The sequence below is a fragment of the Euprymna scolopes genome, chromosome 6 (assembly GCF_053919585.1).
Source record: "Euprymna scolopes isolate OS-2025 chromosome 6, ASM5391958v1, whole genome shotgun sequence".
Classification (NCBI taxonomy): Eukaryota; Metazoa; Mollusca; class Cephalopoda; order Sepiida; family Sepiolidae; genus Euprymna; species Euprymna scolopes.
In genome coordinates this window covers 147,527,222-147,550,455 of record NC_136487.1, presented here as the reverse complement: position 1 = coordinate 147,550,455, position 23,234 = coordinate 147,527,222, and the positions used below count along the sequence as shown (strand labels likewise).

At 31.8% G+C, this 23,234-nt stretch overlaps 1 protein-coding gene and 1 pseudogene across 3 annotated transcripts in view; one reads left to right on the top strand and one right to left on the bottom strand.

The window, feature by feature from the left end:
- Positions 1-3,263, top strand: part of LOC145278030 (F-box/LRR-repeat protein 8-like) — a 38,138-nt gene extending 34,875 nt beyond the window's left edge. For all 3 annotated transcript variants that reach the window (XM_080130245.1, XM_080130244.1, XM_080130246.1), the window contains exon 4: positions 1-3,263. This exon is cut by the window's left edge and continues 2,937 nt beyond it. The gene's annotated coding sequence lies outside the window, so the exon portion shown is untranslated.
- A 15,437-nt stretch (positions 3,264-18,700) lies between these two features.
- On the bottom strand, positions 18,701-18,818 carry LOC145278364 (5S ribosomal RNA; annotated as a pseudogene).
- Positions 18,819-23,234: the final 4,416 nt, after the last annotated feature.

Below are 23,234 nucleotides of genomic sequence, written 5' to 3'. Positions count from 1 at the left end.
GATTGCAGGAGATTGACTGACAAGAAATTGAGTTTTCCAATGAACGACTTGTGACTAAAAATTTTTTTATTTTTTTAAGTTTTACAAATTGAAAATACTCTAAAACTATACACTAGAACCCTGGGATACGATGACCCTAGAATACGTTTTTTTTTTCAGGTTACAATGTGGAATACAATGTTTTTCTGGTCCCTGGTTACAGTATTTGCCCCACCTTACTGTTATTTATAATGTTATTTGATTATATTCATATGTATTATTTTTTGTTACTAATTTTTAATTCTGTATCCCGGTGTTCTACGGTATATTAATCTCCTGTGTTAATATAATTCTCTAAAACCTCCCTATAACTTATCATATCTTTGTGTATTTTCCGCCAAGTGATGTTGCTCACTGTTTCGTTAGTGTCCAAGCTATTTAGCTGTAGAGCAAGATAGATTTCACAATGACCTTAAAAAGTCTCCATCAAGAGAAAAGGATTTGATAAAATTTGTAAATACATCAAGAATCTAAAAATCTCACAAAAATACCATATAGAGGAAACCAATGTATATATGTCAAAAACGGAGTCTGTAATCAGAAAAGTTTATTTAATGGACAAAAAAATATATATCAAATTATTTTGGGAAACTTAAAGTTATCTAATAGTTAAGCGATAATCTTAAAATAAGTTATGGTATGGAGATATTTAGATGATTTATGTAGATTATGACTTAATGAAAAACTAGAAATGTTGAAGTTTAAAGATTTAAAAAGTGAAATAGCTGTAAATTGTAATGACTCTTTTATTTTGGAGAGTCATAAAATGGGCTGTGGTGTGTGTGTGTATATATATATATAGTCATCCACATACAGTACTGTGTCGCTGTATTACAGCTCATCAGTGTGACTAGACAGGCAACTACCTCAAGCCAGGATTGAAACCTGATTGCCCAAACGACAGTCAAGCTTCTAACCATTATGCTATTCGGCTGCTACTATGCAGATAGTGAATTAATGATGTTTTTGACATTGTCCAAATGCCTAAACTCGATTTGTTTACACAAAGAGCATCACTTAATATGCTAATGGCAGTTTGTACATCACTTCTCAGTATGCTCAACCCAAGATAGGGAGCATTATAGTCATCTACATACAGTACTGTTTCACTGTATCACAGCTCATCAGTGCAGTTAGACAGGTAACTACCTCAAGCCAGGATCAAAACCCAATCGCTAAAATGACAGTCAGGCTTATATATATATATATATATATATATATATATATATATGATTTTCAGAATGTGAGAGAATGTATATAATAAATTCCACAGCGGTTTGCTTGATCTGTGTTGGTTAATTGAAATTCTTGTGTGCAGGGCGTTTGCTCAGTTGGTAGAGTGCTTGCCTTGCATGCAAGAGGCTCGGGTTTCGAATCCTGAGTTCGGATGTGTCTAACTGACGAGCCCAAATGAGGGCGAAACTCGAGTCTTGGACTTCCGGTTCTTTGACTGTCATGGCTCTTGTGGGCTGCGTTGTTGTTTGGCTGTGGAATTTATTATATACATTCTCTCACATTCTGAAAATCCTATCATAAGTTGCTCGCTTGGTTAGTATTGCTGGATGGCATCGTCCTTTCGAGTTAAAACTCCTACTAGTGAGACATCAGCTTGGGGTTATTAGCTGGTTGGATGACCGCGTCCCTTGTTGAGACGTAGTAGGTTCATTTCACAGTCGGATTTCGGTGTGGTTTGCTTGATCTGTGTTGGTTAATTGAAATTCTTGTGTGCAGGGCGTTTGCTCAGTTGGTAGAGTGCTTGCCTTGCATGCAAGAGGCTCGGGTTTCGAATCCTGAGTTCGGATGTGTCTAACTGACGAGCCCAAATGAGGGCGAAACTCGAGTCTTGGACTTCCGGTTCTTTGACTGTCATGGCTCTTGTGGGCTGCGTCGTTGTTTGGCTGTGGAATTTATTATATATATATATATATATATATATATATATATATATACTCCTATAAAATTATTCTTTTGTGTATTTATATTCATATTAAAACCCCTTTTTTTCTATTTATTTAAAAAGACAATACAACTTTGTTATATGGCTTGTGGAATTGCATTAATCTGCAAAAGATCTAGCTAATTTGCATATTTTTTTAAACATTCATTTTAATTAATTCCCTATTAGTTTTTTTTTTTTTTTGGTTTTCTTATGGCGTGATTATCTTTAGCTAACTATTATGTGTAATTATATTTATACAGATATTCTATGATTTATATTTGCGTAATATTAATATTTTTTCTATATATATTTATGTATGCGTATATATATTTGTTTAAAAAATTTTGCCCACCAAACCCCTCCATCAGTTTTTGGTCTATTGATATGAAACTTCATATATAGGGTATTCAAACTCCTGTGAAACTTTATATTTGAGTTTTAACCGGGGAAAATTGGTGCAAAAGTGTGAAAATTAAAAAAAATGAAACTTGCCAGGTGAAGGGTTAACGATAGCATTATGAATATGCATGCATAATGTAATAGCTATTGGTTCATATTTTAATTTTTAAGCTTGCAGCAAACATGTCTTCATAGCTCAGGTATTAATGCCAAAGGAAAAAGTAAATTGTAAGCTAAACGTTTTAGTTTCAATTCTTGGTGTTGGCACATGAGTCTATTTTTATTATTATAAATGTGTGCATATCTTTCTGTATTATTTTCCGAGTTGATTTTATTTCAAGCCTTTCAGCAAATTCTAAATAAAATTTTCTCTCCATAATTGTTATTCATTCTCTTGTGGTTGATTTCTTTCTGAAATCTGCTAACCTGTATTTGTATGCATTTGCTGCATAGGTCTGTTTGTCCAAATTTGGTGCTTGATTTCAACACGAGCCATAATATCATAGTGCTAACTTAGAAAATCCTATAAAACAATCAAAAGTTAGAGCAATAGAAAATTCTCAAACTGCAGTTGTAAAGTACATCTGTTCAACCCATAACTCATAAGCTTTCTCCATTTTTCGCACACATTCCAACAATCAGGTGAACAGAAACGGATTGATATCCACACCATCAACAAGAACAAGGTAAACCAACACATTCATATGCAATGCCACGGTGCCAATTACTCATATACGTTGCTTGCTTACATCTGCATACAGAATGAACATTTTGACTCGTGACTACTAATCCAATTTTCTTCACCAAGCATATCTTTGTATAATTCACTAAAAATAACTTATATTTTTATTTCTTGTATAAAAATGTTTTGTTATAAAATTTTTCATTTCTTCGTTTTTTTCATTTACAAAATTCTGTTTGTTTTAGGTAGCACTTGATGACCCTCTTATTCTGTTAATGTTTATTTCCATTTCTAATATATATATGCACGTCTGTTTAATATGTTTCGTTTGCTTCCTTCACAAAAACATAAATTTTAAACCTACTATATTAAATGTTGGTGATTCTTGCTATCGTCATTCTAAATGGTCTCTACAAAGCACCATGCCAAAGTCTGTCTCTGCTATTACAAAAATATTTTTCTTTCAAAACAAAATCGCAATTAAAAACAATTATGTGTGTTTAATTTGATTAATAATTGTTTTTTTTTAAATTTGACTGGTATTTGTTTGTTTTTGTTTGTTTTTTTTTTGTTTTTTTTGTAATTATGCAAAATAGAGACTGTGCTATCAGAATTTTCCATGCAGTTTATATAAAATGCGGGAACGTGCAGAAGTTTTGTGTTTTTGGCTCGCAAAGATGCTATTGTTGTCCAAAATGGCTACTATCAAGGCCAGGAACCACACTGCATATATTTTGCTGTAACAGAAATATTTTCTTTCAGAACAAAATCACAGATAACATTTTAAATCAATAGGAATGTTTTATTTGATTGAAAATTGTCTTGTTTTTTTTTGGGGGGGGGGATAATGCAGAATAGGGACCATGCTAACATACAGATATTAAAATACATTGAAAAATGAAAATAATATTCTTTTTGTTGTTACGAAGAAAATAAAATGCATAATTATGATTTTCCGAAACTCCAGGAAAAATTCATTATAAGGTAAGTTTTCTGAATAAAGATTAATTTTTTAAATAACTAACAATCGATACCAAATAAAAAAAAATAAAAAAAACACTTTGCAACTAAATAAATTTTTACCAATCATTGACACTAAATAACAAATTTTCCCAATTCCATATTTTCATTGAGTAGGAACAGTTAATAAATTAATATTACTATAACACACTAACAGCCTTGTTGCTTTCAATTATTCTTTTAATATTTTTCTTGTCTATTTTGCATTTTTATAACCTTTTAATAATACTAGCATAATAATAATAATAATAACTAGCCTTTTAATAGCAGGACCCATTGAAATTCCATGCAATGAGAAATATATTTAATTGATAAATATGCTTTCATAAAACAGATATATTTCTGGATAGCACCAGAAAGTCAGTTTTTTGGACAGAAAAACAAATAACACACAGTAAATATGAGTTTATTAACATTTCTATGAAAATAGTTTCTGTTGTACTTTAAATACAGAACTGACCCAAATGAGATAAATTAATAAATACTAATAAATACTTAGAAAGTAATATTATGAGACATAGTTCAATACAAATAATAAAATCACATTGTAAGAGACAATCTTTTATTTACTTCAGTCCAGCACCTATTTTCAGACTATTGCTCTCTTCTTTTGGCCTGTTTCTTTTGAATATAACATTTCGCTGACTTCTTTCTTCAGTGAAGAACCACTACACGTTGAAATTATGAATTCCCTTCAAACACCATTACAACAACAATAATCATTTATTATAATATTTAAAAACGCGGTTACATCAAATTCTTATCCAGGGTTGCCAAATTGTCTCTTTTAAAGCCAAATTTTGCAATTGTCGCCTCTTTGTTTTTTTAAAGCAGTTTATCTTTCAAAAATTGTATGTTACATTTTGAAAAAGTGTAACATACAATTTTTGAAAAAGTGTAACATACAATTTTTGAAAAAGTGTAACATACAATTTTTGAAAAAGTGTAACATACAGACTAAGGAAGGAATATTATACAGATTAACAATGAATCCATTTTGTAATATTTAAAACCTAAAATAAAAATTCTTAATTTTAACAAGCACATATCTAGCAAATAAAATAAAAAGAAACTAGATAACAATATTGTTCATATATATTATTTTAATTGGAATTCATTATTGAGATGAGTATTATTTATTTATTGTGGACTATTATCCTCATCTTTATTAGTTGTTGTTTCATGATGTTTCAGCCAACTATTCCTTTGGCCTTCGTCAGATGGTAACTGCGACGAGATAGGAACTCCGAATCTCCTAATTGCATTCTCAGCAATTACTGCCATCCAGAGTTATTGTCGTCTCACCAAGTTTTGGCCCAGTAAGCTTCTGGCCGGCTTTTGGGTAGGATTGAAACCGTTATCTTCAGACAATTCTCACCTGGAACCATAGATGCTTTTTATTTTTCCACATTTAAATTTTCCATAGACCTCAGTTGGGAATCACTGAACATACAAGGTGTTTAAGACTAATTTGAAACCTCGGCCAATAATTGGCGCATTTTCAATATTTTAAGTGCATCTCTTGAAGAACGTTTTGCTGAATGCAGCCCACTTGAAGAAGTCGCTTTGACAATTAGTCATAGCCTCCAAATAAGACTTGAACCTGGAGTAAGCAGCCTTCATGGTTTTCTGTAGGTAAGGTTTACACATTTTTGAATTTGTCGTGAACCATCATGCTTTTCTGATATTTCAAAGCTTTTTAGTTGTGCATTACACAGAAGCAAATATCCATTATCTTTGCTCGGGCCCTATGTATGAATACACTTTATGTAAAGTTTCAAATGTTCAGACCAAAATTTGTCTGAGTAATTTCGTAGAGACCGCAGAGGTCAATTTTAATTTTGACCCCATAAATCAAAATAAAATTTTTTACTCATGTCCAAGTTACCTACATCTAAAATTTCAAGTTTTCGACCCAAAATTAGTAGAGGAATTTGGTAGAATCTGCAAAGGTCAAATCTTTCAACTTTGACCTTTTGGCAGCCAAATTTTCGCCCCAAAATTGATTAAATGCTTGGCATATGTCTGAATACCCGTTATGTATCAATTTCAAATATTTAGACCCAAAATTAGCTGAGTAGTTTGCTAGACACCGCAAAGGTCAAATCTTTTGAACTTTGACAGGACTAATCTTCGAGCCAAATCGATTAAAAAGCTTGCCCTATCTCTAAATACCCTTTATGTAAAATTTCAAATGTTTAGAGCAGAAATTGGCTGGGTAATTTGGTAGAGACCGCAGAGGTCAATTTTTTAAAACTTCAACCTCAATTTTGACCCATTAACATATTTTGGGGCTCAAATCAAATTAAAAAGTTTGATCCATGTCCAAGTAACCTACATGTAAGATTTCAAGTGTTTAAACCCAAAATTGGCGGAGGAGTTTGGTAGAGTTTTCAAAGGTCAAATCATTGACCTTTGACAGCCAAATTTCTGGTTGAAAACCGATTAGAAAGATTTTCCTAAATCTCAATACTCCTTATGTCAAATCTCGAGTCTGTAGACCGAAAATTGACACTTATTTGGTAAGGAAATGTACACAGACACACAGACATTTCTACTTTTATGGATATATATAGATACAAAAATTATCAAATTTGTCTAGAACATCCTGTATTAGTTTTGTGTTCACTCTACGGATAATAATGGACTCTTCTATATTGTTTTAATCACCCTGGGCATGTCCCTATTATTCGTTGCAATCCAGCGATGCATTTTAAAGGTGCTGGCAATCGTCCTATGGTCATAACTTGAAACGGTAGAGAGCACGAGTTGTGCAGCAGCACATTTCTGATCTTGCTCGTTGAACATTGTGTCATTTTCAGACATGATAGAAGGCTCCTATCTCTAGAAGGAGAAGGCTCTCAGGATTTGTACACATGTGTCTGCAACAAAAAAATAAAATCAGTTTTCATCAAATGGAAATGACATCATTTCTTTTCTAGGGTGACAATTTTATCGTTCCACCCTTGAAGGTATTCAAGGAGCACTTTTTAAAAATCAGATACAAATTATTATGATGCAGGTCACTCTCATCCAATATATCGGCATTTTCCAGTTGCCCATGATTTTTAGCTTTAAAAACTCCAACACCATGCACTTTACGGCTGTTAAATACTTTAAATCGTTCTGAAATGAAAGTATATAAAAAAAGTTTATCTAAAATATCTATCTATAGAGAGAAAAAAAAACAACATTTTTGACATAACTGAATTGGAAAGAAAAAAGTCAAGACCTGAAACATTTTTGAAAAAAATCTTTATTGTCAAGAAATTAAAAAAAAATAAAATAAAATAATCATATTTTATAATTATTTTCAAATTTACATTTTTTTTTTTGTATTGAGAGAGCAAGAGAGAGAAGGAAATGTAGCAAAAACGATTGTGAGTAGTTTAATCAAAATTTTGTGTAGTTAATAAAAAAAATGTTTCAAAACATAAAAAATAGTTGAATATTTCGTCTTTGCACACAAATAAAAAGAAAAATATACATGTGTAGGTTTGTGTGTGTGTGTGTAATATTTCATACTTAAGAGAGGGGGGGGGGTCAAAATTAAAGGAAAGTCACAGCCATTGCAACAACAATAATCATATATTATAATATTTAAAAACGAGGTTACATCAAATTCTTGTCCAGGGTTGCCAAATTGTCTCTTTTAAAGCCAAATTTTGCAATTGTCGCCTCTTTGTTTTTTTAAAGCAGTTTATCTTTCAAAAATTGTATGTTACATTTTGAAAAAGTGTAACATACAATTTTTGAAAAAGTGTAACATACAATTTTTGAAAAAGTGTAACATACAGACTAAGGAAGGAATATTATACAGATTAACAATGAATCCATTTTGTAATATTTAAAACCTAAAATAAAAATTCTTAAAATTTTAACAAGCACATATCTAGCAAATAAAATAAAAAGAAACTAGATAACAATATTGTTCATATATATTATTTTAATTGGAATTCATTATTGAGATGAGTATTATTTATTAATTTATTTATTGTGGACTATTATCCTCATCTTTATTAGTTGTTGTTTCATGATGTTTCAGCCAACTATTCCTTTGGCCTTCGTCAGATGGTAACCGCGACGAGATAGGAACTCCGAATCTCCTAATTGCATTCTCAGCAATTACTGCCATCCAGAGTTGTTGTCGTCTCACCAAGTTTTGGCCCAGTAAGCTTCTGGCCGGCTTTTGGGTAGGATTGAAACCGCTATCTTCAGACAATTCTCACCTGGAACCATAGATGCTTTTTATGTTTCCACATTTAAATATTCCATAGACCTCAGTTGGGAATCACTGAACATACAAGGTGTTTAAGACTAATTTGAAACCTCGGCCAATAATTGGCGCATTTTCAATATTTTAAGTGCATCTCTTGAAGAACGTTTTGCTGAATGCAGCCCACTTGAAGAAGTCGCTTTAACAATTAGTCATAGCCTCCAAATGAGACTTGAACCTGGAGTAAGCAGCCTTCATGGTTTTCTGTAGGTAAGGTTTACACATTTTTGAATTTGTCGTGAACCATCATGCTTTTCTGATATTTCAAAGCTTTTTAGTTGTGCATTACACAGAAGCAAATATCCATTATCTTTGCTCGGGCCCTATGTACTGTTCATAACTTGCCCTATGTATGAATACACTTTATGTAAGGTTTCAAATGTTCAGACCAACATTTGTCTGAGTAATTTCGTAGAGACCGCAGAGGTCAATTTTAATTTTGACCCCATAAATCAAAATAAAATTTTTTACTCATGTCCAAGTTAGCTACATCTAAAATTTCAAGTCTTTCGACCCAAAATTAGTAGAGGAATTTGGTAGAATCTGCAAAGGTCAAATCTTTCAACTTTGACCTTTTGGCAGCCAAATTTTCGCCCCAAAATTGATTAAATGCTTGGCATATGTCTGAATACCCGTTATGTATCAATTTCAAATATTTAGACCCAAAATTAGCTGAGTAGTTTGCTAGACACCGCAAAGGTCAAATCTTTTGAACTTTGACAGGACTAATTTTCGAGCCAAATCGATTAAAAAGCTTGCCCTATCTCTAAATACCCTTTATGTAAAATTTCAAATGTTTAGAGCAGAAATTGGCTGGGTAATTTGGTAGAGACTGCAGAGGTCAATTTTTTTTAAACTTCGACCTCAATTTTGACCCATTAACATATTTTGGGGCTGAAATCAAATTAAAGTTTGATTCATGTCCAAGTAACCTACATGTAAAATTTCAAGTGTTTAAACCCAAAATTAGCGGAGGAGTTTGGTAGAGTTTTCAAAGGTCAAATCATTGACCTTTGACAGCCAAATTTCTGGTTGAAAACCGATTAGAAAGATTTTCCTAAATCTCAATACTCCTTATGTCAAATCTCGAGTCTGTAGACCGAAAATTGACACTTATTTGGTAAGGAAATGTACACAGACATTTCTACTTTTATGGATATATATAGATACAAAAATTATCAAATTTGTCTAGAACATCCTGTATTAGTTTTGTGTTCACTCTACGGATAATAATGGACTCTTCTATATTGTTTTAATCACCCTGGGCATGTCCCTATCATTCGTTGCAATCCAGCGATGCATTTTAAAGGTGCTGGCAATCGTCCTATGGTCATAACTTGAAACGGTAGAGAGCACGAGTTGTGCAGCAGCACATTTCTGATCTCGCTCGTTGAACATTGTGTCATTTTCAGACATGATAGAAGGCTCCTATCTCTAGAAGGAGAAGGCTCTCAGGATTTGTACACATGTGTCTGCAACAAAAAAATAAAATCAGTTTTCATCAAATGGAAATGACATCATTTCTTTTCTAGGGTGACAATTTTATCGTTCCACCCTTGAAGGTATTCAAGGAGCACTTTTTAAAAATCAGATACAAATTATTATGATGCAGGTCACTCTCATCCAATATATCAGCATTTTCCAGTTGCCCATGATTTTTAGCTTTAAAAACTCCAACACCATGCACTTTACGGCTGTTAAATACTTTAAATCGTTCTGAAATGAAAGTATATAAAAAAAGTTTATCTAAAATATCTATCTATATATATATATTTGTGAATTAAGAGAGAGAAAAAAACAACATTTTTGACATAACTGAATTGGAAAGAAAAAAGTCAAGACCTGAAACATTTTTGAAAAAAATCTTTATTGTCAAGAAATTAAAAAAAAATAAAATAAAATAATCATATTTTATAATTATTTTCAAATTTACATTTTTTTTTTGTATTGAGAGAGCAAGAGAGAGAAGGAAATGTAGCAAAAACGATTGTGAGTAGTTTAATCAAAATTTTGTGTAGTTAATAAAAAAAATGTTTCAAAACATAAAAAATAGTTGAATATTTCGTCTTTGCACACAAATAAAAAGAAAAATATACATGTGTAGGTTTGTGTGTGTGTGTGTGTGTAATATTTCATACTTAAGAGAGGGGGGGGGTCAAAATTAAAGGAAAGTCACAGCCATTGCATTTTCTATAACGCAAGGAGACAAGAAAAGGGTCATGAAAACCTAGAGAAAATATTAAAATGGAGGACTAACGGGGGGGGGGGGAAAGGGGGGATCAAATAAACACTCGGGGTAAATTAATGGATCATGTCCAAATAAAAAAAATAAAAAAATAAAAATTATTTTCATGTTATGTTAAACTTCATCCTCTTTGCTATATTCATAAGACTTTGGCCGATGTACTCTCCAGCCTTCTTTAGATGCTTTCTGATGTAGTCAGCACCCTTTTAGGAACTTTGAACCAAATGTTTAAAACTTAATTTGCAGAGGCAAAGCATTCTTTCTCTGCATAGTTTATATCTTTCTATATCATAAAGTAAAGGGAGTCTCTTTCTCAAATCTTTGCAATTACAAACTTTCTCCTTATAAAATCCATTTCTAATTCTTAATGAATCAAGGCTTTTTTTTTGGGGGGGGGGGACCACTGGTCTCTGTTCTTGTGAAAAAAAAATCTTTCAAACAATATTTCATCCACCTAAGAAATATATTTCAATAACAAGCTACATTGTATCAGCAGTAACTGTTATTTATGGATATGCTTGTTTTGACATTCTTATATAATATTTTTTCACCTCTGAATGTATTGATATATATCTGTGATAATAAAAATTAAAAAAAAAATCCGATGATATGAATTTAAAATGAAAAACAAGAAACAAAAAGCTTAACTATTTGTCCGTTCCATGGGTTTCATTCAAAAGATTGTAGGTTTGAATATAATTGCTTTTCAGCTGTTTTCTAATATGAAGTCTAAAAAAACTTTTTGGGGCTTCCATCTAATGTCAAGTAACCAGGATAGAAATACCTATTGTTTTGTCACCTTTGTTGTAGTTATTTCATTCTTAAATTAGTTAGTAGGTTGTTTTTAATTGTGGTTTATTATACTCCAGGTTCCAGATAATGTCAGGTCATCAGGAGAGAACATGCATCGTTCCAGGACCAACCTTACAATAGTTTTTATGCGTATCATTTATTTGTTTTATTTTTCTTCCTTTCGATATAATCTCAACACATTAGATGCCACTGCTAAGCTTAAAACAAAGGCAACACGTGAAACGTTAGCCAAAACAGAAGCCACTACATTATTAAACATCTAATACAGTTCATTCGGATAATAAGGCCTCACATCAGTGAGGGGGAGGGGCAACATGCATAAACAGCTGTTAAGAGGTTGGCCCTTAAATGGTGTGTATTCTCTCTCGATCACTCAACATTATTGGAAAACCGAAGTATAATATTCCACAATAAAAATATATATATAAAAGGCAAAATGTGTGTCAGTGTGTGCAATTTTTGTGTATGTCCGGCAAAGGTTTTGGGGGGGGTAACTGTTTCTTAGAACTTTTTATATACTACCTAGATTATAATATCTCCGATTTATGAAATGGGGCCGTGTCTATCTTTTATTTGGGCGAGTTTTACATGCTATTTTCATGATATTCTTTACTCTCCGCATGTTTGTTTGGCTTTTCAGTATAAAACCGGAACTGGATCCAGAGCAAAATGAAACTGTCCAGAAAGTATGAGCTTTGATCAATGCGGGGAAAACCTGTCGTGTCAGACAATTGCTATTCATTTGGACACTTCCCTTTTTATGGTGAGCTGGTTTTCCCAAACATCTTGGGGGGGGGGGGGGACAAACAATAACGCAGAAACTGGCTTATAGCCAAAGTTAAGTGCGGGATTTCATTCCCTTATGGCATGATGCTTGTTAAATTTACGCACCTGTCATGTAACTTTTTAATCGTTGAATTAGAACGCTTTTTACTTCCTGTCCCGTCGTGGCTGAGCAGTAAGATGTCAGGTTTTTCACACTTTCTTTTTCCCTTCACGTCAAGGCTCCGGGTTCAAGCCTCCCTGCTTACTACAACTTTTTTTTTCTCCACACACACCTACAAACACCTGGGCAACACTGGGCACCCATGCTAGTTTATAATATAAATCTCACCTGTCTGTTTAAATGTATGTATGTCCGTCTGCCTGCCTAAAACTTTTGACAGAGGCAATAGATTTTCACAAGATCGGTATCAGTTTGAAGCTTGACGTCTCTGATGACAAATTTCTACAAGGAGTCAATTTTTTGCGAGCCATGTTTGCAAGCCATCATATCGATTGGATTGACTTTGCCTAATTTTAACGTTCCAAACATCCGGTCAGGTCATGGAGTAACGGTAAGATGTCGGATTTTTTTTTTTCACTTTCTTTTTCACCTTTGTGTCACGGGTTTGAGCCTGCCTGCCTATTATCACTTTTTTTTTTTTTTGCTCAACACCCCCCCCCCCCAACACCCGGGCTAATAAACAAAAAAAAAAAAACAATCCATATTTCTCTCTTGAGCAACTGGCTGAAAGGCAAAAGGAAATACTTCGCATTTGAAAACATCTGAAAAACTTAATTATATTCAAACTTACAGGCTTTTCTGTTACTTCTTTTCTATCTTAAATTTATATATAATCTAAGTTAAATTAAAATGGGTGACCACTTGGGTATTCCATGTGCTCTCTGCTTATCTCGGCATTGCTTCCAGTCGTCCTGAACTTCTCTTTGCCACTGCACTCAAGCAATGCTGGTTCAGAAGAGGTGCGATTTGGGATTGCACAACCCTGCCTCACAATTACACGCACAGCTACCTTTACAGGGGGTATCCATTGTCTTTCAAGACAGAACGTAGACGTTGATGTGTGTATATAATATTATAATTAGAAAAGTATTCAATTAGGAATTGTAAAATAAGTAATATCACTACAATAAAAACGTTATTCTACATCTTAAAATTGATCATTTGGACAGAAATTAAACTTATAGCAATATCGGCACAATTATCAGAGGTAGATTTTTTTTTTTTTAATGCGAAAAAAGAATTAAGTTTCAATTATCTCCCTTGATTTTCATAATGATGCAGATAATAGTGGCTATATTCCATAGATGGATAAAAGTTGTCAACTAACGTACTTCCTAACTTTCGGTGTGGCTGCTACCGGAAGCAGTGACAAGGTAAATCAGTTCTTATGCTTTTAAAAAAAATTTTTAAACTCGTGCTAATATTTCCCCTGTGCATGTACTCCTTTTTTTTAATGTTTTTTTTTTTCTAATCATTCTTTTATATATATTTTTTAATAATCATTGCAAAGTTTTTTCGATCTTATTTTAATTAAAATTAGTTTGGTTTTTTTAAATAAAAAAAAAAAAAAAAAAAAAAAACTGAAAACATCTTTTAAAATCTTTTAAAACTATTTTGAGAATATTATGTATTGGATACGTTGTTTTTATGATGTTTGAAATTGTTATTTTGATTTCAATAATCATATTTTTATACTTTCATAAACATATAGCTATTAAATTAAAAAAAACAACAAAAAAACAAACTTATTTTTAAAATTAAAAAGAAAAAAATATTTTTATTACTCCATAAACATATTTCTTATAGAATTTCAAAAAAATTTAAAAAATTTTATTTTTTAATTTTATTAAAAATGCAAATAAAAACTAATTGTGTTATTTGTATATTTTTATATTTTTCAATAAATTCTATTTTATTTCAATAAATCGCTTCACAATAGAAATACTGAAGAACAATAAAAGTAAAGGAACTGATTTGTCTTGTCACCACTTCCGGTAGTAGTCATGCTGGAAGTTAGAAATTATAATAGCTGACCAAGAAATTATACATCATAAACTATATTAAGTACATCATAACTAAAAAAAAAGGAACACTTGTGCAAAAAAATTAAGACAGTAGTGAAACATAGTAGTTAAAAATAAAATTACAGCAAAACTATGAAGTACTTACTTTTTATTGAAAAATATTAATATTCACTGAAAATTATATTGTATTTTAGAAGTCTAGTTAAATCATGACTATCTAACCTTTATTTAAGTCTATATAAAAATCCTGCAGTCAAACTTGACCTCATTAACTCATTAAAACGGGCACCTGCCAAATCCAAGTAATTAAATAAATTCAAACGTGTTTCCGTTAGCATCTCGCGGTGGGGCAATCGTTAACGTCGCACGTTTTTTTTTTTTTTTTTTTTTTTTTTTTTTTTTTTTTCACACTTTAATTTACAACTTTGCCTCAAGGGTTCGGGTTCAGGTTCGATCCTCGTACTTACTTTTTACTGAAAAATATTAGCATTCACCGAAAATTATATTGTATTTTAGAAGTCTAGTTAAATAAAGGTTACATAGTCATGATTTAAGTCTATATTTTAGCTAGTCTCTAACTTTGTTATTTTTTATAATTAGTTTGTCCTTTTCCTGATTTCCAATTTTATTTATTTATTTATTTTTACCTATACATACATCTGCATAATAACGTACAATTAAGTGCTGATCACCTAACCATAGTGGCAGTTTCTGGTTAAATATATGTTTATATATTTGTATGCAGAGAATTTACTTCTGAACTAATAGATTATGAATTTTGGAACACATCTGCTAGGCATATGAGTGGATAATGTGGGCTATATTTAGTTAAATTTATTTATATGCAATGGAGGCAAAGAGAGAATTCCTTTATGCAAAATTTAGATACCCCAGATTTCAATGTATGTAAAATTTAAATACCCCCAGATTTCAGTTCTTTTGGGGGTATTTTAATGGGTAGTTCGGGACAGAACATTCCGCTTGAAAATTTATATATTTTAAATTTGCATTAAATTTGATTCCTAGTCATGAGACACCAATTAAACGAAATTTCCTGAATCTTAATTTCTTCTTAAAACCTCTTAAGCTTAAGCCTTAAATTTTTTATATTTTCTAGAATCAAAATTATGTAATGGATTTTGATAAAAATTCAAATAAGGATTCTAGGAATAAAATTTAGTAGCATTATATATTGATTTTAATATTTGTAAGGGGACAAAACTGGTGCCAAACCGTTCTGTTTGATGATTTCATTTTGCACGTCATGGGATATATATATATATTTTTTTTTTAATGATACCACTTTACAAACGGACATATTCTTGCTTATTTTCAAAATATTAAGCTTTTATTGGTAACAATTTGCATACAACTGTTTTTGCCCAATGTTGGCATACAAGTATATAATTGTTCATTAATTATAATTTTGCACAACTGGCCAATCTCATCAGTGCATAGAAAAAAAAACAATTTTTCAAAGTTTTCCCATCCCATGAACAGAACTCTTACTAATATGGCAGGTATTCACTTTTTTTTTCATCCACAACATATATGTAATACGCCAAGCAAACATCAACATTTCATAATGTACACTTGCCTTTTGCATCTCCTTAACGTCTATATGAGTAGCAAGTTATTTCTTTGCTTGTTTTTGACTATGCTTCATTTTACAATTTCCAGTAGTCACGGAGTCTAATGCCAAATTTGCAGCAGTTTTTTATAATTCCATTTCATTTGTCCTTTCCCTTATTTACAATCTTATTATTTTTACCTACACGTAAATATGCATGATATTATGCAATTAAGTGCTGATCACCCAACTATACAACACGTTTTTCTTTTTTCATTAATCAAATTTCAATATTATTGTTTAATTAATTTTTATCAACATGTATGTTTTATTTTCAAATTTAAAACCGCAATAATTATAATCATACACTTATGTTTACAACCTTACTAAATTTTATCTAGTAGTCATACAGTTAAATTCACTCAGATCGCTAATGTTTCAGGGCACAATGTGTCAATCAACTAGTGAATAATAGTGAATAAAACAAAAAACAAAAAAAAACTATTTTTGAAATAAATTACACCTTCCTCCCCCAAAACTAATGTTTACACAACTTTAAGATCAATATAAACATTAAGGGCAGAAATAACTATAACATTGGTATTAAATATATTGAAAATCAACAGGAGGCACTCTAGTTTGAGACAGAAAATTAACATTCTCTTAGGCTCAAAGGATTTCTCCTTCCCTGACCCATAACAGAAAAGATAAAGTGTTTTATCAGAACAGATGTTACACTTTAATCCTAACCAAATGATCCCAAAATATGAAAATACAAAAACCTAAATTTTTCAAATCGCTAAAAAATTAAAAGATTTTTTCATTTCTCTTTTTTCTATGTCAATCAACATATTACGCCCTGAAGAAAGTCTCATTGACTGAAGCATTAGTTTTATAAGCATCTAAAGATCTTACAGTTTTTATGTGTTTTCTTTTAATAATATATAAAAATAAGAGAAATTGATGAATAATAAAAATTGAATAAATCACAATATTTATTGATCCATTAAAAAGTTAAAAACTAGGAATTTGAATGCTTGAATTTTAATTGTTGGAATTTTTGATCGATCAATCGATATTGTAATTTTTTCAATTTTATTTTTCCGATTGAAATGCTCTATTTAATATATTGAGCTTTTGATTATTTTGATAGATTCCAATTTTAAAGATAATATTTATCAATATAATTTTATTCATATTATATACACATATATGATTCTATAATAGAATATAAGAATTTTACAAAACCTTTTTGTATACACGCATATATATATATATATACACACACACACAAAAAGTATTTGTATTACAATTTTTTTTTATATTCCATTGCAGAATTAAATTATAAAATTGTAAAAAAATTGCCATATTGCCAAGACATTTTAACCTGCAGTAACTTTTGCATAAAAAATGAAGCTCTTTAATTTCACACACACATTTCTATTGTATTTTTTAAGATTATCCTCAGGTGTTTATTTCAAAAGTCGTCAGGTAGAATGGTTATTCAGATTTTATCGAAAACCATTTTCCTTTATCTGTACATAAATATATATAATAAAGACAAGAAAATCGATTTTTCTACATCAGAATAGAGCTAAGTCAAGACAGAATATTTTGTGCTCAATATTTTTTCAGATAGAGTTTGAATTTGTATTCAAACATATAAAGAAATAAAAGGATATTATTAATACATTTATGACTTCTGAAATTCTAATTTTTTTGTCCATCCATAAGATTGGAACTATTTTCTTAGACTTAAAAATACAGAAAATTTTTTATTTCAACTCTAAAAAAAAAAACATTTTTTCACCTATAAGCTAGAAGAAATTATTTTAATTAATTTTACTTACTTTAAAAATCATTTTTTATTATGTTTTTGTCATTTATGGAGATAACATAAAATATCTGACAGCTAGCAAGATTACATATTGGTGTTTAAAAATAATATTAAAAGGCGGTGTTTTTCATCTGAGGTTAAAATCAAGTAGAGGGTGGAAACTTCCATAGACATCAAGTTCAGAGGTTACGAGAAAGAGTATGACATTTTCAGGTAGACTGAAATGGGACACATTAAAGAAAACAGAAAAATCTGCCTCTTTTGGCCTGTGAGCTGATTGGGTATGGATGCTGTTTTTTTTTTTTTTGTTTTTTTTTTTTTAAATTTCTATCTTCCTTCATCCTTGAAAAGGCAAAGCTCACATAATGAGCAGAGAAAAAATGTTAGCATTTTGTTCTCTCTTATATTTTGTGGCATTAAATCTCCTTATACAAATTAAACTATATAAAGTTGGTTGTAGATTATTATATATATATATATATATGCTTTTTATTTGTTTTACATAAGCATTTATATGTTGCTACACATTCATGAACATGTTTTATTCAGCCAGTTACAAATAACTAGAGACCTCTTCGGGCGGTGTAGCTTCTACAAAAGTAGAGTCCAGACTCTACTTATGTAGAAATATATAAGAGCTTATGTAAAACATATAAAAAGTATATCTTGGCCTACTTTGGTATTGAGCACTTTTGCATAAGATTTGTTCAAAATTCATTAATTGCTTCACCTCTGGAAAATATTAACCTGGAATGATATATATATATATATCAGTACTGATATATATGTTCTGAAAATGTAAATGCATTTTCATCTAGCTTAAGTGTGCCAATTGGAGAAATTGTGTGTGTGTGTGTGTGTGTATATATATATATATATAGTGTGTGTGTGTGATTCCTCCATTCAGTCTAAAGAGACAATGGACACTCTTGTAGCTGTGCATGTAATTGTGAGGCAAGGTGCGCAATCCCAACCACACTTCTCCTGAATCAACACTACTTGAGTCCAGTGGCAAAGAGAGCCCCAAGACTGACTGGAAACAATGCCGAGATAAGCGGAGAGTGGAGAGCACATACACCACCTGGAATTCCCAAATAGTCACCCATTTTAGTACTGACCAGGCTCAACATTGCTTAACTTTGGTGATCTGACGGGAACTGGTATGTCAACGTGATTATGCCGTATACACACACGTGTACATATTATTACACTAACATTTATTTTTTTATTTGATGTCAGTCGGAAACACTTCTGATAAATAGTAATACCATGCAACTGCAGTAACCGATCATTATAAATTTTGGAAATATTTAAATACTTTTCATTATCAATTATTTTCGATGTATAATAAATTTTAATGTATCTCAGGACATTCACCTGCTTTTTAATTATTTAAAATTGTTATAGAGCTTTATCTGAAAAGGTATTGAACACTCTATATATTTTTTTTTGTTCAGTTTGGGAATCGATGCTTGCGGTTTTTGAGAAGTAAACAATATATTGTTTTAACAAAAACCAAGACTTCAAAGAAAGGCTGTTCTTGTGAAAATTTTCAAACGACAATGCTTGGATTTGTCTGAATAGTCTTGAAACAATTGTCACTAACGATGAAATACATTATTTGTTGCTATCAACCCATTTCTTGAAGTCTTGGTTTTTGTTAAAACAGTATATGAATGCTCAATTATGAAATATGATAATTTTATAGCTTACAGTTTCAGTCATCTCATTTTGGCTTAAAATTTATTTGTATATGAACGATTACTGAATTATATAAACCCTGTAAAATTCGGAACACTACAAATAAGACATATATATATATATTTGTAGTCATCGACATACAGTCCTGTTTCGTTGTATCACAACTCATCAGTGCCGCTAGACTAGCATCTCTCCCAAGCCAAGGATTGAACCTAGAACCGTCGTGTTGACAGTTGGCGGTTTTCCCACTCGACCATGGAATTGACGGCCGTAAATAACTCGTCGGAATGTCTATTTAAATAGACACCCGCCACCACTTTTATAGTGCTCAAATCGCCTGTTCGTAAACAAACAAACAACGAGCTGTTGATGTTTTTTTGAGAAGCTGACAAACATTCTGGTTGGTTTATTAGTTGTATATAACGTTATTAGTTGTATATAACGTTATGCACCATTTTAGCTTGTTTCTTTTGCTAGAGCTCAAACAACAGTGAGTGAAACATTGAATATATATATATATATATATATGGTTCTGTTCAATCTTGACAGACTATGGATACTCATTGTAAGGGTGCCTGTGACTGGGAAGCAAGGGTTGCACAATCACTAACCACTCCTCTCTTGAGTCAGCACTGTTTGATTCCAGTGGCGAGGAAAAATACAAAAGAACTGGAAATAATGTTGAGATAAACAGAGAACATATATAGCACTTAGTATGCCCGAATGGTCACCCGTTTTAGAACTGACCAGATTAAATATTGCTTAACATCTAACAGGAACCTGTGTGTTGGTGTGATTATGCCGTGCATGTTAATATATACATTTTTGTTGTGGCCACTCCCAGGCATGTCACCCCCCCCCACACACACCTGTGCAATGACCTGGCATATTTTCTTTTTAATGTAACCGTTTTTGAATTTCTGTCTGTCTATTCCTTTTACATGAGACATGTTGAATTCAATGTTAGAACATATTTATACTCTCTCAGATGTTTTTTTTCGAGAAGTTGACAAACATTCTGGTTGGTTTATTAGTTGTATATAACATTATTAGTTGTATATAACGTTATGAACCGTTTTAGCTTGTTTCTTTTGCTAGAGCTCACACAACAGTCAGTGAAACATTGAATTCTTAGGTTTTCCACATTTAATTTTTACCATCGGATTTATTTTATATATATATATAAATAAAATAGATGAAAATAAAATTGAATAAATTACAATATTTATTGACCAACCAAATTAAAACAAATTATAACAATGAAAAATCCTTAAATTTTATTTTTCGCATAAATGTTTCTTATATTTTTTATATTTTTTCAAATTTATGCATTTTTTTTATTCATGTTTATCCTCTGTTGAAAAGATCATATCTTTGAAATTCCATGGATTAAGGATTTTTCATTATTATAATTCCTTGTTTGAATTTAATGGATCAATAAATATCGTAATTTATTCAATTTTTATTTTAATCATCTATTTTTCCTATTTATTAAATTACTCTATCTAGTATATTCAGCTTTTTATTATCTTGGTAGGTTCCAATTTGAATATACATGTGTGTGTGTGTGTATATATATATAGAGAGAGAGAGAGAGAGAGAAAGTTCAAATGTTAAGAATTGAAGATCGCAACAAAATAAAAATTGTTTGCAAAGAAATGGCTGGTTTTTACTTGGAATATTTGAGGACAAGTATATCCTAAATGTAAGCATGACTCAAAATCTTGGACAACTAATTGTTATTTCTCTGACTTAAAAAATACGATGACAAAGACTGGATCAATATTCTTCCATTTAAACCTAAATGTTAGAAAAAAAAATATCAGTTGTTTCGGTTGATTGTTTAAGAAAAAAAAAACTAAAAATAGAAATAAAAGAAATTAAACTGGAATGATAATTAGAAATACCGCTTACAAAAAAAAAAAAAAATTACTTATAAATATTTTTTTTTTTTATATCTTCCATATAAATGTATCAGAGATTTTGAATTTTAGGAATAGCAAAAAATTAATTAACGATATATCAATTCAAATAATTATACAACAGTGTCTCTTATCATCACCTCCAATTACCTGGACACTGCTGGATGCAGAGAACTTCTGCATCTGTTGGCTTCCATTAATCAGGGAAGGAGTTGTCGTGTTGTTATTATTGTTGGTGGTACCCTGCGTCATAGCGATATTCTGGTTGGGCGAGTTCTTATTTCTCTTACTGTCATTCTCTGACGATTGTCCATTCTTTGTCGAATGAGCAGGGCTTCTGTCAGCCATGACATTTGCAAGAAACATATTTTGAATTTCGGAATCAAGGTTTGAGATTTTACCAGTTGACCCTCCGCTGCTTGTAGCAGAAGTGGTTCCAGAGTTATTGTTTGTGCTGCCATTGCAGCTGGAAGCACCGCTGCGGTTATATTTCTCCATGCGTTGTCGTTTAAGATCGCTAAGTGTTGTACCAGTCGTGCTTCCTCCAGTTGGGTAGCGGATTTCTGAACGGGGTTTTAATTTCGGCGTGCTGTTTGGAGTACTGTTGGTTGAGGACTTCTCGTTTAAGACTGATGGAATGTTTAATTGGGATTGCGTAGACGTCTGGGTACCTGATGGTCTCCCACCAACGACTGATAAAGACGGATCGGTATTCTCCTTACTTTTCTCTTTGAGCTCAGTCGTTTTCGGCTTTGTTATTGTGGGTCCCTTCGTAGCGGTTGAAGTGGAAGAAATATCCGACAAGGAACTGTTGGTGGTTGTAAGGTTTGTTTTTGACGAAGATTTCGAATTTATCGATACCATAGAGGAAGTTGGTTTGGAGACGGTGGAAGCCCCCTTTGAATATCCAGAGATAGAATCTGAGGAACTAGATTTTTGTGTTTCTAATATGCCGGTGGTGGTTGTCGTTGTTGAGGTAGGTGGAGGTTTCGTCTTACCTCCAACTGCAGTTTTAGTGCTTGTGATAGGACCCAGTCCACTATCGACCGTCGTCTTTTGTGATGGGATTCCACTGCCACCACTCGCCCAAGACGAAGTGGGTGAGGTTGGTGTAAGAAGGGAAGATATAATGGTGACTGGCTTTTTAGGGTGCCCCGCTGAACCCGATCTGGGGCGGACTCCATCACCTAATTCTCTTAAGGGAGGGATCACGCGCTTTGTCGGCTCAGTTTGGTGGTTTCCGTTTTTATGTGGGTGGGGCATATTAGCATGAGGTAACGAGGGGGCAGAGAGTTCATTACCGTTCATATCATCCAGAATCAGTTTGACATCATTAACATTTGCAATGCCATAAACTTCTTCATCCTCCTCATCATCTTCTTCATCGTCCTCATCCTCGTCATCTTCATCATCATATTCATCCTGTAAAGAAATAATTTGAAAATATCAATATATATATATATATATGTATATATATATATATATATATATATATATATAGAGAGAGAGAGAGACAACGCATAATATATTCATTTTTAATTGATTCAAATGTGTTGAAGTACCTGGCAGCATATTTTTATGGAAGAGAAAGAAAAGTAATATATTAGTTTTTAAATGATTTAAGTTAGCTGACACAGATGTGGCAGATTTTACAGTTGATAGACGCTTGATCAAAGAATAAGAGAGGAGTGGGGGCACAAAGAACTGAAAGTATTTTTGGCCAGAGTCTGACCACCCAAGAGGTATTTTCTTTATGTTTCTGAATTTTTGAGATGAGAATTGATTATTCATATTTATTTAGACTACTGTTCTCATCTTGAGTGTTATTTTCACAACATTTATGTCGATGTAACTTTATGGCCTTCTTCAGGTGTATCTTGTTGCACACAGGGATCATTCTGTCAAATTTGGGAATATGCACAGAATTTCAAAAGGAAACCTTTAATTCATGGGGGTAACATTCATTTTCGTCAGCTATGA